We start from the raw sequence: 15,868 nt of genomic DNA, 5'->3' as shown, positions 1-15,868 counted from the left end.
AGAATCGAGAATATTACACGTGTAAAGAGTGATCATTTAAACCAATCTTAGACAGGCCGTAAGTCTTGTAAAAACCCTGAATTCCATAATCTTCTTTGTTTGTTTTGAGGTATCAATATACTTCTTTAAAAATCTAAACGTCAGATGTAATTTTCGAGTTGACAATGTCTATATCGGACATTATATTTACTATACACGATCCACACTCTGCCTAGATCTGATATAAGCTTATACACATAACACCTCGTAATAAAATAATATAATATAATATATCACGACGGCTCTACACGCGCCTTCTTTTTATTTATTTTTAAACAATATTTTCATATATGGTATATACGACATAAATCAAAACGATTTCCAAATCTTTGATCCTTCCCTCCTTGGAGGAAGAAATATTTTATACTAATAATATCATCATGTGGACTACTCCATATCAAATACGTTGAAACAATATTTTTTGTCATACATTCTCGTGGATTTTATTCATTACTTTCTATCTTTTATCTTTTTCACTTCTAAGGGAAGGCAGGGCTATGATTTAAATTATTTGCTTTGAGCTACGTTGCCACATCAAATTATTTTAAATAATGCTGTTAAATAAAAGTAAAACAGTATTTTTAAACACTTTCATATTTGGTATTGTCGTTTTGACTGATTAATATGTACATATCCATTCTTGAAGATGATAAGTTGCTAGTTGAAATCAGATCAAAAATATCAAAATTAAAAGTTTAAAAAAATTAAAAACAATGTTGTTTGTTTTATTTTTAAAGTTATATAAAATGTGCCACTAATAATATGTCCGCCTCAGTAGTGTAATGGTCACCACGCTCGGCTACCGTTCTGGAGGTCCCAGGTTCGATTCCCAAGGGGAGTAAAATAAATATTAGTGATTTTTTCACTGTCATATTTATTCAATATTACCCTGGACTGGTTCCTTGAAGCGGAGGGCTGATCACCTTTCCTTCATGTGTAAATGATCAAGATAACACTGCGTTTATTATATGACACAGTGCCCTATGCATCATTGGGGTGAGGATAAGGGTTTTATTATTTATTATTATTAATAATATGTAAAAAAAAAAACACTTATGAAAATATTTTGGAACAAATTGAATGTAACGTATCTATTACTCTTTATCTTTTTTTACTATGTCAAAAAATATAACTACTATTTGTAGGAAATTCAGGTTTATGAAAAATTATTTAGACACACTCAAAATATTATGAATAAGACGTAAAATATCATTTTTAGTTTATTAATGTAAACACAACTGGTTTTTAAACAAACTTTTTATATTTTCAATATTATTAAAATTTAAGGCATTTAATTTATGGTTAGTCATTTTTACTTATTTATTTTTTTACACAAATGTTAATAATATTAGTATATAACCACTGACCGAGATTTTTAAGTCTACCGGTTCCGATAGTGCATGTTTAACCTCGGCTCGTAACGCATGTTTGTGCTGAAACCTTTAGTGCATATTGCTCTTCGGGTCGACCAAAAATCGCATGTGTTAAACATTTTGTGTAGTTTTGAGTGTGTAAATAGTACTATGGTGGCGAAAGGTAGTATTGTTTGCGTGCTGTAGTAGTGATAGTCCTGACGAAGAGACTGGTACGTCTCTATAAGTGGTTATATACTAATATTATTAACATTTAATAAATAATAAATAAAATAAGTTTAAAAAAAATTTCACTTGTTAATGAGAACATCCGTAGTTCTCAAAACGAGTCATATTTACATTCATAAACACAATTATCAAATATTCATCGTCGGTTTCACATGGAACAAACCGCGAGCTATACATCTTACAAGTTATTTTCCATTCTTTCCCGCCGGTTTCTTATATCCGGGCCTTTCCCAAAACAAACAGCATTACCATAACCTAAATTTATGAGTTTTTTCCACATCTGAGAGCTCCTTTCTCGCCGCTCGCCGCCCGAGATCCCCAGATACATAGTGCCACAATCCCACAAATCTAGAATTCCACAAAACCACCGAAATATGCAGGATTACAATACATTTTTCTCCTTCTCAAACATTCCGGTAGATGAATTTGAGTTATCGTTATTTTAAAGAGAGTAATTGTCAATTTAAAGCGTACTACGTATAAAACACCTTTATATTTATTGTTTCGACATTCACTTTGTGTTAAAATATGACTTTTGTTTTTTACCCAAGATTGTACTTTTAGACCTGAAGATGGAAGCGTAGCTTTCGAAACTAGTCGTTAAAATAAAATTAATATATATTTGAAATGTAACTTTATAAATTTATAGTGATTTTAAAACAAAGTTACATTTTTATAATAAAATGGAAAATCACAATCTTGGTGCTTCAAATATAAACTATAAAATTAATATATTTGAATTGGTAAAAAACAAGTGTTTTAATTTAAAAAAAACACACATTTTTCTCAACGTTTTATACGTGTCTTACATTTACAAAACTGGGTTTCTCCACTTCAAATGATTGGAGCTTCTAAACATGTCATTAATATAAATAATTAATAAAGCCATCTATGGTTGCATTGGAAAAGCTTTTGTTTACAAGAGATCATTTTCTTTGGATATATGCTAGATCTTAGAAATGAAACATATCAAAAATGCTTTAAATAACTGTTTCATTTCTTTTCTATTTTACCAGACTGAGCCACAGTAACGCGAGGCTGAGTACAGCTAGTAAGAAAATAAAAAAAATATTTAATGTATATAAAAAAGTTATATTAAGAAATCAAGAATGTTTTTACCCGAAAATATTTCTTTCTTTCTTTATTTTCCACTAAGCAAACTTGTACAGCTAGTATTTAATATGATTTAAATTCATTTTTAATAAAGTTAAGGTTAGTAAATACCACTTTATCTTAAAGTCTTTAGTAACACGTGTTTTGATGCATTCCGCATCATCATACGGTGTTTAAAAATGACGCGAAATGCATCGAAATACATATCACAATGGATTTTAAGAAATAGTGGTATTTACCAAATAAAACTTAAATTAACAATGAAAAGATATTACCACAAAGTGACTGCCGAATCACATAATGAGATAATTTTAATCCTTTAAAGTTAGTGGGTATGTCAATTTACTTAAATTGATCAGTTTTAAACCTTAGTAGACATCGCGTTAGCGTAGGAAGTGCGATAAAAAAGAACACGAAATTGGTTTATACCATGAAATATGAAATATTACTCCAATATCCGCAAATTCTGAGGAAAAATGTATTATTTTGAAATGTGTCAAATTTTATTTCTTCAACGATACATCGCGCAATGGATAAGTTTAATATATCTTAACCTTCTACCGTCTTATTGGCACCATCGATCAATTTTTTAACACAAATAACATTATTTTATGAATTTTATTGAGGGGTGTATGAAATATCTTTTACGTTCATCAAGAAATTCACGTAGGAACATAGGAATTTTTAACTTCTATTACGCTCTCTAAACACACTATTTTCTCTCTTTCAAAATTTTATTTTTGAATTAATATTAGAACATAATAGTTTTATTTAAATGACTTGATAATGAATGATTATTTTAAAACCGGTAGTGATAAATTAGTGTATAACAAAAAGTGAACGATGAATGATAATAAAAGTATTACACTATTCTCATTTACAGGTTTTTGAGTGAGTACAAATTTCCTGGATTATCTTCACTTAGGAGTTATTTTTAGTTCTTTTTAGCATCTCAATACAGATGAAGAAGAATATGGAAGTCTGGGTATTAACAGAGCTTATGGCCTCTCATAGGCTGGTTAAATGATCACTTTACACAGGTGAACTATTCTACATATAATTCGATTGACAACCACAGTACTTAATTTTTGGTAGTGAGGTTTTCTCTGCTTACTAAAAGCTTTCCTCAATCCAACGTAAACAGCTGTTGCGAGCTCATATGTACTGCGTTACGAGACAAAACAATATATCTAGATAGGTATCATCATCATCTTCTAAAGGCAGCGCCTTGTTGTGTCAGCCACTTGTCTCTGTCAGTCGCCATCCTCTTGAGCTGCGAATAGGAGGAGACGTCCATGAGCCGCTTCAAATCCTGGAAGTATGAAGTTCTTGGGCGGCCTCTTGTTCGTTTTCCCAAGATTCTTCCTTCGAAGATGTTGCTAAGAAAGGTGCTATGTCTAATTGAGTGCCCTATTAGCTTGGCCTTCCTCTTCAAAATATGATTTATAAGCTCCCTTCTTTCTTTTACGTCCTGCAACACCTTTTCGTTGGACTTCCTTACGACCCATGATGTTTTGGTCATCTTCCTCCAAACCCACATCTCAAATGCTTCAAGATAGGTATATAAATAAAAAAAATATATGTACATATATCGAATTCCTAAGAGTTCCAAAAATTTGAGTAGTGTGGTTGTCAATCATGAGTTAAATTGATAATTGTTACATCAAGCCTTTGACTATCGTAATCCCTGTAAATACCCAGACTTCCATATTCTTCTTCATCTTAGTTTATTAAAATTTATTAAAACAAAAAAAAAACACTCTTGAACTAAACTTCAACATTTAATATTACTCAAGTACGTCTAGAAATCATTTGAAAATTCAAAGCACACTTTTCGATCAAATATTTATAAAAGATTTTCTGTATCCATACAATAAAAACACTTATTGATTCAACGCAACCAATACAATAAAAAGTACATGTAAAATTTATAAAATTTCACCTTTTTTTCATTGAAATTGTTATTGCACGTATATTTTGTAGTTTGGGGGGTCATAAACGTGAAGTCTGGAACACCGCGCGCAGTCACTCATTCGGGACCATCTTTGTTAATTTACGACATGATATATTGCCACACTTACGGAAACCCTTTTTACTTGATCAGATGAATTCTTTTTCTGCCCCGCGATCGAGATGGGAGTAAATCAGTCCGGGGTCTGTAAACAGGGTGGATGTAACCCCGTATCGATTTCAGGGGTTGACCCAAAGGTTCATCATTGTAATCAATATTACATGATACTTCAAACTGAACCTTCAATGTAATATTTGTGTGTGTGTGTTTTCATACAGGAGAAAGTGACCAAGTGCAATGTTTTACAAAAACGTGATCATTGATTGTTTGATATCTTAATAGCTTAATATTGCTCTGAAAAAATCCCAAATGATTTAAAACTTGGAAGTATACTATATTGACTTGGTAAAAATTACTAACTGCATTGATGTTTATTTTCTTGCCAAGCAAATGTGACTTAAATGGCCCTCTTGAACATTTTACGTAATGGTAGATTTATATATATATATATATATATATATATATATATATATATATATATATATATATATATATATATACATATATATATATATATATATATATATATATTTATGTATATATATATATATATATATATATATATATATATATATATATATATATATATATATATATATATATATATATATATATATATATATATATATATATATATATATATATATATATATATATATATATATATATATATATATTTATATACAGATTTCGTTAAATATTGCCGACCATTACAATTGTGACAGTCGGTAAGGCAGATCGCGCAAATCTACCAACAGACGTCACGCATATATAAAGAAGATGGAAGTCTTAGCGTCCCAGAGGTTACGACATGGATTTTGGCTGGCCTAATAATAAAAAATAGCACTGCCGAGATAAGTATCATCAATAAAAATGAAGAATGCGTTGAGATAATTAAGACATGTGAATTAAATTAATGATTAAAAATGGGTAAAACAAACGTGTGAGGCCGATGTTTTTGAAAATAAAAAAGGGGAAGAGCGAGGAAAATTTTACATTTTTACATGATCAAGTATATGAAAAACTTAAAATTTGGACAGGTGTTGAAATAATCGGCGGGTATGTTTTAGAAGGTACATGAATGTAGATGAGGCGACAAAAGTTTGCAAAGGCAGTGGTGTGGCGTTCTATTCTATCTGCCCAGTATTTTTATAAGAATTCTTTCAAAACTGTTCATATTCTTTGGTCAATCCTAGGATAAATTTCTTTCGTATGTTAGTTGTAAGTTTGATTCAGTTAGTGAAACGATCGCAGACGGTACTCCCATTAGTTTGAAAATTTTCAGGTTTATAGCCTCTCATATTGGACATAATTAATATTTATTTAGAATCAGTTCACACACACACACACACACACACACACACACCTATATATATATAAACATATTTGTTTGGGTGTTGTGTATGTGTATTACACAAGATATAAAAAAAACTTTTTTCCGTTTTCAACTTTGAGACATTCCATTATTTAATACCAGTCCGAAACGTTCATCCGGTTCAAATAAAACCCACAATTCCAAGCGATCGAGCATCCCGCTTGATTGCGTTTTCAATTAAATTAAAGGGAGAAAAAACACGGGCTGTTGTCCGCTCTCGCGAGCCGTCGATCGGCCACCTCTGCCTCTCGTGACAGTCCGCAGTGTGAGGCGGTCTTGCCATCACCTGAATCTATTACCAGTCCAGGGGTGTCGAACCCGGGCGGTAAAACAAAATGATTAGGTTGTCAGTGGTCGGCCTCCTAAACTTGATACAATGGTCTGCTTTATATTCATTGGGGGTGGCGCGAAGGTCGGGGGTCGTATTTCGGGGCCAGAGGAAATATGTCCAAGGGTTCGGTAGAAAGGTGAGTACGTTGGAAAGAAATTGATCCCAGGAATGATAGATATGACGCGTTACATCTTTTGAAGCATTGTCAGGAAATCCTGAAAAAATATCCTGAATGACCAAATATTTTTAACGAATGTAATTCAATAAACAAATTCACTTTCTAACCATCACACAGCTTCCTCGCAGGGGTAGGCAGAGAGAATAGAACGCCACACCAAACTGTTTTTTGCAAACAATCTTCGTACCTTTTACATTCATGTATCTCCTATCTGTTTTAACCAACTAAAAGTACAGACTGTATGAAAGTCTGTGCTTTTACTTGGTTAGTGGTAAAAGTGATATTAACCAAGTTTTTTTTTTAAAAGAGGAAAGCCTCTACTTTTAGAGTTACTTGTCAGCAGATAGGATAGTTAGGGTTTTTTTCTTCTTCTAACCATTGTTGAATATGGTACGGCATTGTATTGACGCAGTGTTATCTTGATCGTCACTTTTATGAATGCAAGGTGATCACTCCTGCGCTTCAGGGACCAGTCCAGGGCAATATGACATAAATATTAGAGTGTTAATCACAAATAATCATTTCCACCCTCCTCCCCCTGGGAAACGAACCAAGGACCACTATCACGGTAGTAAAACACGTTAACCAATACACCAAGAAAGCAGACGCAGTGTAAAAGATAAATGTAAAAAATGCATCACAATCACCCAAACCAATTGAAAATAATTAATATTTTTTTCTATTTATTTTACACTTTGCGGGAATCGAACCTGCGACGCCAATTTCGCAGTCGAGCTACCCAACTACGTCACTGCGCCTACTATTTCTGCCTGTAAACTTGATTTTTTTAATGTAAAAATAACCCTTAAGTGGAATAACCCAGATTTGTGAACAAGTATTTAGACACGCTAAAAATGTTGGGTAAAACACACTAAAGTTGTCAAACAGAGCACACAAATCACAGGAAGACAGTAGAATCTCGCTGAAAATATAAAATAACATTAGGATTCGGCGGATTGGAAGTTCTAATTCCCCTCTCATTCTGAAAACTGCAAAGCTTTGTGAAATAATTTTCAGGAATCAGCGAATTGGACTACGAATGGAAATATCTGTCTCATCGAGCCTTAACAAGATTCGCAAAGCGAAATTGAAATCACATTCTCTTGAAATTCCAAGCTTAAATACTTGCCAGTCTCCGTAGTAAAGTGGTGAGCGTATTCAGCTACAGTGCATGAGGTGCTTAGTTCCATACCCGGGTGAATCAAAATAAATAAACAAGATTTTGATTTAATTTCATATAAGCTTTACCCGACCATGCTTTGATTGAAATTAGTCTGTAAAATGTTGACATATTAAATAAAATTTTATTTTATGTTGTATTTTAAAAACATTGATAACTTTGTGGTTTGGTAATAAAACACTCTCCTCTTATTCATCGTTCACTTTGTGTTATACTACATTTATAAACACTTATTTGTGACTACCAGTTTCTACTGGTAGTCACAAATACTAGTGACTACAGTGACTTCCAGTCTGCGGTGACTACCGTTTTAAAAAAATGTACAAATGTCAAATAGTAATCATTTTATTTTAATGACCTGATGATGGAATGATTGTTCCAAAACCGGCAGTCACGAATAAGTGTTTATAAAATTGGTATTACACTCCACTGACTCCACTGACAAGACTTGTGTGGGTCTCTGCAAAATATATTTTTTTAAATACGTTAAATATTGTGATTTAAATAAATGTATACAATTTATGTTAATAATAAAATTTTAAAAATTAATTTACAAAAAAAAACACAGTGAACGATGAATGATAAGAATAATGTTACTCGTTTTATTTATTGATTCGACATTAACTTCATGGAATGACATTTTATTGTTTAAAAATAATTAAACACTTGTTTTATCTTTGCTATTATAAATTTTATTTAGGCTCTTTGACTCTACGTATTAATGCGAAATACCTTTTTGAACTATGAACCTTATTAAAAGTAAACTGAGAAATTGTCTTATGTATGACAACCCAAAAACGTGCTAAAAATAATGACATACAAACCTCACCTGTTTGAACTTTTATTTTTATTTTTATTTTCCTATTTGCAAAGTATTCGGATACCTTACTTTCAAAAGATTTTTTATCAATAATAAAGTATGAAATCAAGTTTTAACGAGTGCCCACCCCGTAATTTAATAAAGGTCTAAAATTATAATTACGGTGTACTAGAATTTTAAACTGATTGGCCTCTCAAGAAAAATTGTTGCAACTAACTAACCGAGTAACTAATCATATCGCCGCTTCTCTGCAGGGGTAGGCAAAGAGAATATAACGCCATATCAATCTGTCTTTGCACACACTCTTCTTCTCTTCCACATTCATACATCTTCTCATACATACACGTCGATTATTCCAACTTCTGACTTGACTATTTTCAAGTGTTTGAAATACTTGATCAAGGCAAGGTTTCCTCTTTCTTTCTTTTTTTCTTATTGTAATGTGTGTATTTGGCTCTTTGCTTAACCACTGCTTAAGGAGATTTAGGATTTTGAACAAATGAAAAAATACGTTTTTTTGTAAAAATTAGATCACAATTCCGGAAATAATTATGAGCTTTATGTTAATTATTTTATTCCTCGGAAAATATTTCTCACGAGACTTATATTGTATATTTTATTTAGACAAAGATGTCTCCCGTATCGTTTTCACAATTGATATGTTTTCCTAAAAAAATGTTAGTTTTTGTTCATATCTTGAGTTGTTTTAGTATTTACAATTTATATGGAAAATAAAAGTCTCTTGGGACCTTATACATAATACATTCAGTTTTATCTTTAAAGGGGTTTTGCGTAAAAATAGGGATATCTCTGTCTATAGGGTGAACTTGGAATATCAATATATACTCTTTTCCATTAAAAATTACAATATTGGTACGTTATATTTAACCAGTGAAGTTGATAATATTATGTCTAACTTGAACAAGCTTATACTGGTACGTATATGCAACCTTTAAACCTCTTATCAATGCTAAAGTATTCACCTTTTCCTGTTATATGTTCTACATAAATACTGCACCATTTTAGAGAATGGATGCTGTAGAAAGATTATTCCAACTCTTGACCACTTTTAAGTATTTCCAATATTTGATTTCGTCAAGTTTTCCACCTTCATTATTTCATTTATTTATTTTATTTATTTTAAAAGTTCTTGTAATGTGTATATTTGGCTCTTTGACTAGTAAATTTGCCGACCACTGCTTTAGAAAATTTAGGATTTCGAACAAATGATTATAAATATTTTTTGTATAGATTAGAAAGCAATTGATTCGAATGCATGGGCTAGGTGACGTTGTCCACGGTAGAAGGACCTACAATCTGAGGACGAGGAGAGCTGACCCCAACAGTCTACAAAGATGATTATACGTAGTTGAAATGGAGGCAGGGAGGAGAAGATAAATAATATTTAAGTACTAGTAGCAAACTTTTAAACCCTCATCCGCACCCGATGATGCAAAGGATACTACATTGTATTAACGCAGTGTTATCTTGAAGGGAAGATGATCAGCCCTCCGCATCAAGTACCAGTCTAGGGTCACATTGAATAAATATTAGTAACAAAAATCACTTATATTATTGTACCCCCCCTGGGGATCGAATCCGGGACCTCCAGTACGGTATCCGAGCGTGCTGACCATTACACTACGGAGGCGGCAAACTTTGTTAGTCTTTAAATATTCCTCCAATTCATACCACTATTTCTACCACTATTTCTATACTACTATTTCTTAAAAACATTTTTGATCATTTTGCATCATTTTTAAACGTCTTTTTTTTCTTGTTTATAGCACTTTTTTCTTGTTTACTTATCTTTTTTGTAATTCAACCCAGTATTTTCCTACACCACATAACTGTCAAATGACAGTTTATTTAAGCGGTATTCTTTTGTTTTTCTCCTTCTGGGTCTAAAAGGATGATAACTTCATTAGGAGGACATTTTGGTGATATCTTCAAATATTTTTTCCGATACCGTCGACTGGACTTTGGAAGCTTTCATCGTAAAATGAAATATTCTTATAAAAATATTTTTCTCACGTTTTGAGGTCGAAAGGCTTAAGTTTTTATTTTTAGGCACGATACCCTCGACAGGGGAGGAGACACAATATTTATGTATATATTTGCGCATTAGAAATATGACGATATGTTCTACAAAAACTGGGCCAAGGTGGTGATAAAAAAATCCTCTAAATGTCTTCATATTTTTGTCTCCAAATAATTGAGGTGTTATGTTAAATTATGATTTAGATACCTTTTTCGTAAGCAAAATTTCAATTTCATTTTAAAAATCATGCTCGTTTTGTATGAATATTTTATAGTCATTTTATAGGCTAACATAATATTCACATATGAATATTATTATTAAAGCATTGCTTTTATAACATTTTCCGAAGTGTTTTATATTTATATGGACCCCTAGAGTCGATTTTTATATGAAGAGAGGATTCTTAGCGGAGGATGTTAGCGAGAAAAAAATATGTTTCACTAGATTTAAATGGGGGCCCAAGTTTCTATTTGGACCGATTTGTTTCTTTGTTTTTTGTACAAAAGATGTTATAATATTTTTTTAATTATTATAAAAGATTTGTATTTTATTCGTAAGAGAATGAATATCTCACATTTTGATTTTAGTTTTGATCGTTTTATTATATAAGATGTTACTGATACATCAAGCAATTTTAAATAAATTCCCCGCTGCGCATTCTCAGTCTCTCAACGCGTTGTTTTTGAGATTTCATTAAAAATTCTTAGCTACGAGAAAAAATATTTATAATTAAATAGTGACTAAATTGTATTTTGAATATTGAAAGTATTAACTTTGAGGATCATAGTGATATATTATTTTGAGAAATAAAAAGACTTTGTTTTTTGATCCACTTACATTTTTACCAACAACCAACTAGTTTCGGCAACAACCTGTTGCCCTCTTCAGGGTAAATCATAAAAAAAGTCATAAAATAAACCCTGAAGAGGGCAACAGGTTGTTGTCGAGTTGGTTGTTAATAAAAATGTGAGTGGATCAAAAAACAAAGTCTTTTTATTTCTCAAAATAATTTGAAATGACCCATTGTTTCAAAATCACTTTAATATTTTTTATAACTTAATAACTATTAATACTTAATACTATTAGTATAAATCAGTCTTGATAAAGTAGCGGTTGGCTTCGGAACCCGTAGACATTATAATTAAGTTAAAATAAAATATTTATAATGATTTTAAAAGAATGTTACATTTTAATTATAAAATGGAAAATCACAAAGTTAGTGCTTCATATACAAATTGTACGAGAAAATAGTTCTAGTTTGAATATTTTATACCGTTGAAGTGCTGTGCAATGTAGAAAATCAACTTATTTACTTGCAGTGGACAGTCAGATTACGGCTTCAAATTAATGCATTAAAAAGAGCTGTCCAATAGCTGAATATAAATATTCGTTTTAAAACTTAATTTTTCAATTCAATCTCTGATATTTTAATTTTTTAATAAGTAGAATATCATAACATATTAACAAAAAGCTTAACTGATAGTACACCATAAAATTCTGGTTTAAACCCTACTATATTTATTTATTGAACAGCTAAAGCCTTTAACATTATACATATATACAATACCTGATATAAAAATACACTAATAGAGAAACAAAAAGTATTAAAACATAAAATAATAATAAAATAACAAATAGTAAGCACTGGTAAATACACGTCTCCTTCACACATCAAGCAGCAAGCAGCAAGAGAGGTGAAACACAACGTTTAAATTCATCCGTATGAAAGTGAAGCAAAGAGTTGTCATAAATGGATTCAAGTAGATTCAATGTACTCAAAATACGATCTCTCTCATTAATGTGCGGCAAGATCATGTATGATAAAAAATTAAATGGTGAAACAAGGAAATAATCCAACGCTGAGATAAGCATTATCGTTCAAATTGAGAAAGGTGTGTTGAGTTTGTTTTAGGGGTGAATCGAATGAGTGAAAAGAAAGCAGTAAAAAAATTGTGAGTCGAATTTGGTTGATAATAGAAACAGAGGAATATCGAGAAAAACTTTGCATGATCAATTGTTTCGAATACTTGAAAGTGGTCAGGTCAGTAGTCCAAATAATCAGCGGGTTTGTAAGAGGGTTTAAAATTGGCTAAGATTTAAAAATATTTATATATTAAAGGTCGTACCCAATTTGTTTGAAATATATAACAAATTGTAAAATTTATGATTAAAACAAAAAAATTTAAAAAAAATGGTGTGGTGTTCTTTTATCTCTGCCTACCACGTGAAGCGGCGTGGTGGTTAATTAGTAAGTTATTTCGTTTATTTTTAAATTTGTTTATGAATTTTAATAAAAATAATTTCTGAGAACCATGATTACGAATCAACTTGAAAGCCGAGAACTATTGAAATATCCTTTGAAATTTCCAGCATTATCAATATAACGGTAAACCACTAGCCAACTGTTGTTGAGTTAATCCCAGCTTTTACCAGCGGATTAGCCTAAGGAGTGACGTTCAACTAACAGGCAAGTTCCACTAATCCAAATGGTGTCTGAATACTAAAATAGTAAAGATAATGGATAACTAAACTGCAGCGAACGGGGACCGGCCACAATGAGTGCTCTGTCAGTATTGGAACTGCGACTGAAATGGCTGATGTACGTTTTGTACCTCTGCGTGCTGCATTTGGCTGAAATCATTCTCCATTTTAACGTTACACTAATGCAGTGGTTGTGGAACCGGGGTAAATTACCCCAAATGGGATAAAAATTAATTGTTTGGGGTACTGAGGATATTTTTAGTTTGCTATTTCATAAACGTATTAGTATTTTTACAAATTCAAACAATTCAGTAATAATATTATTTTTTGACATCTCATTAAAGATGAAGAACAATATGGAGGTCTGTGCATTTACGGGGCTGACTCTAGTATTAATAAAAGAGTTTTTGCTCTATAAAAAGCTTCTTTTCATCTCACCAACAGACGTCTCTAGTGAAGTTCTAGTGATTCAAGAACAATGTTTCAAAATTGGTTCATATATGTGGAACTTCCATGAATTTGAGTAGTGTGGTTGTCAATAATGAGTAGAATTGGTGAATGTTACACGTGTGTAAAGTGATCACTTAAACCAGCCTATGCGGTCGTCAGCCCCGTAAATGCCCAGATTTCCATATTTTTATTCGTTTTTGATGAGATGTCAAAAAATAATATGAATAATACTCCTATAATTGGAGTATTTTTAATTTTATTATTAAGTATTTGGACACACTCAATATGTTTTAAATTCAGAAATCGATTAAACGCTGAAGACGAATCAAATTGGATTCCCAATTTAAGTCCCAATTTTTAAGTTATTGTATCAAACATGAAGCAACATCATTTTCCAAAAACTGAAAATGAAACCTGAAAACCTGAATTTTCGTTTGATACGATTTGTGAATTTTATTTTTTTTGTCTATTACATACTTACTATTTTCATGTAACTTTTTTTCCTTTTTTGTTTGAATAAATTCAAGAAATAAGTTTTATTTTAAATAAACATTGATTGTCTTAAATAAACTATTCAAAATGGGGGAAGGGGGTTATATCGACTTACGCAAAAATATTTTTGGGATAAAAGTTAGAAAAGTTCCCCGACCGCTGGATTAATGGAAAAAATCCATTCATATTAATGGGAATTAAAAATGAAATCCTTTCATGAAAAATTTCATTTTAATTTTTATATATATTTTTTTGTTCAGTCTGATGTTTGTAACGACGATATCTGGTTTCTGGTTAAATAAAAACGTCAAATGAAAATTCAGTTCTACTAAGGATTTTCAGTACAAAATATAATATTTTTGCCCAACAGGTATAACTAAACTGGCAGTTTGTTCCCTTATGCAAAGAAGTGATGCATGGAGTTGGAAATAAGGATGAAAGATGACTGTATGAAGTCAAAAATTTTATTTTATTTTATTTGTTCGGGAATTGTACAGCTTTAAAAAACATTTAAAAAATATATAATAAAAAATAGTTACATTAACAGTAATAAACTTTACATAACATTAACAAAAATAGTTGCATAAAATAAAAAATAAAAAATTCAATATAAATTCTTTGAATGTTACATTATATCTAAATTTCCAAACTTCTGACAAATAATTTTAGAAGACATAAGATTTCTGACAAACTTTTTTTAATTTATAATAGCTTTTAAAAAATCCACTTTACTCGATAAATATAACATATTAAACATTAAGTATGGTAAAAATGTATGCCAATATACATAATACCAGTGAAACTTGGAGTTGGCAAAAGAAGGATGAAAGTATGGTAGACTAAATTGAGTCGGAATGCGATCTCCCAGGTGAATCTATGGCAAAAAATTGTAAAAGAGATGTTTGAATGGCAATGCAAGGAAAGAATGCAATGCTAAGATAAACATAACCGATAAAATTAAGAAAGGTTTTTTTTTTCTAATAAACTTCTTAACATCAAATTCATTTATTAGATTCAACATAAGGACGCAGTCATGAACATTTTCCCCATACCCCTCACGTGTATAGAGTGATCAATAAAACCAGTATATGATAGCTTGTTAACCCTTTAAATACCCAGATATATATATTCTTCATTTGTTTCTATATGACTAAAAAAACCGTTTAATTTGTCAGGAAGTTAATTATAATATAATCTATAATGAAACCAAACATGCTAACCTCTTGGCGTACAAACAGTTATATTTTAGCGGGGTTGATATAAAATAATTTGTCGATTCTAAATATAGAAAATTAATTAAGCAACGAGGTATCGTAATTTAAATTTAATCACATTATTTAGCATAATAAAGTCGTTTATATGCCATATTTCAAGATAATCACAGGTTAATTCATGATACAGTATTTATCAATCCAATTTTGGGAAGCCATAAGTTTGAAACAATTTTATACATTTGTACACGAACAAGGTAAAATGAACTCTTGTCATTAACAAGTATGTTTTGATGGGTATGCTTTGAAAAGAAACTAGGAGAGCTCGTAAGAAACAAATAGAAGGGGCTGGAAGTCTCTCCAACATTTATTTTTCTTCTCCTTCTCATATAACGTGGCATGCTGACAATTTTCTTAATCTCATCGGTAAAATATTTTGACAGAAAGGTGCTAGTCCAAAAAACATTGGGAAACTGTGCCTCAGA

Source organism: Brachycentrus maculatus, unplaced genomic scaffold (genome assembly GCF_059751285.1).
Source record: "Brachycentrus maculatus isolate JH-2025_06_01 unplaced genomic scaffold, ASM5975128v1 h1tg000964l, whole genome shotgun sequence".
In the NCBI taxonomy this organism is placed as follows: Eukaryota; Metazoa; Arthropoda; class Insecta; order Trichoptera; family Brachycentridae; genus Brachycentrus; species Brachycentrus maculatus.
This window is presented reverse-complemented; position numbering follows the sequence as displayed.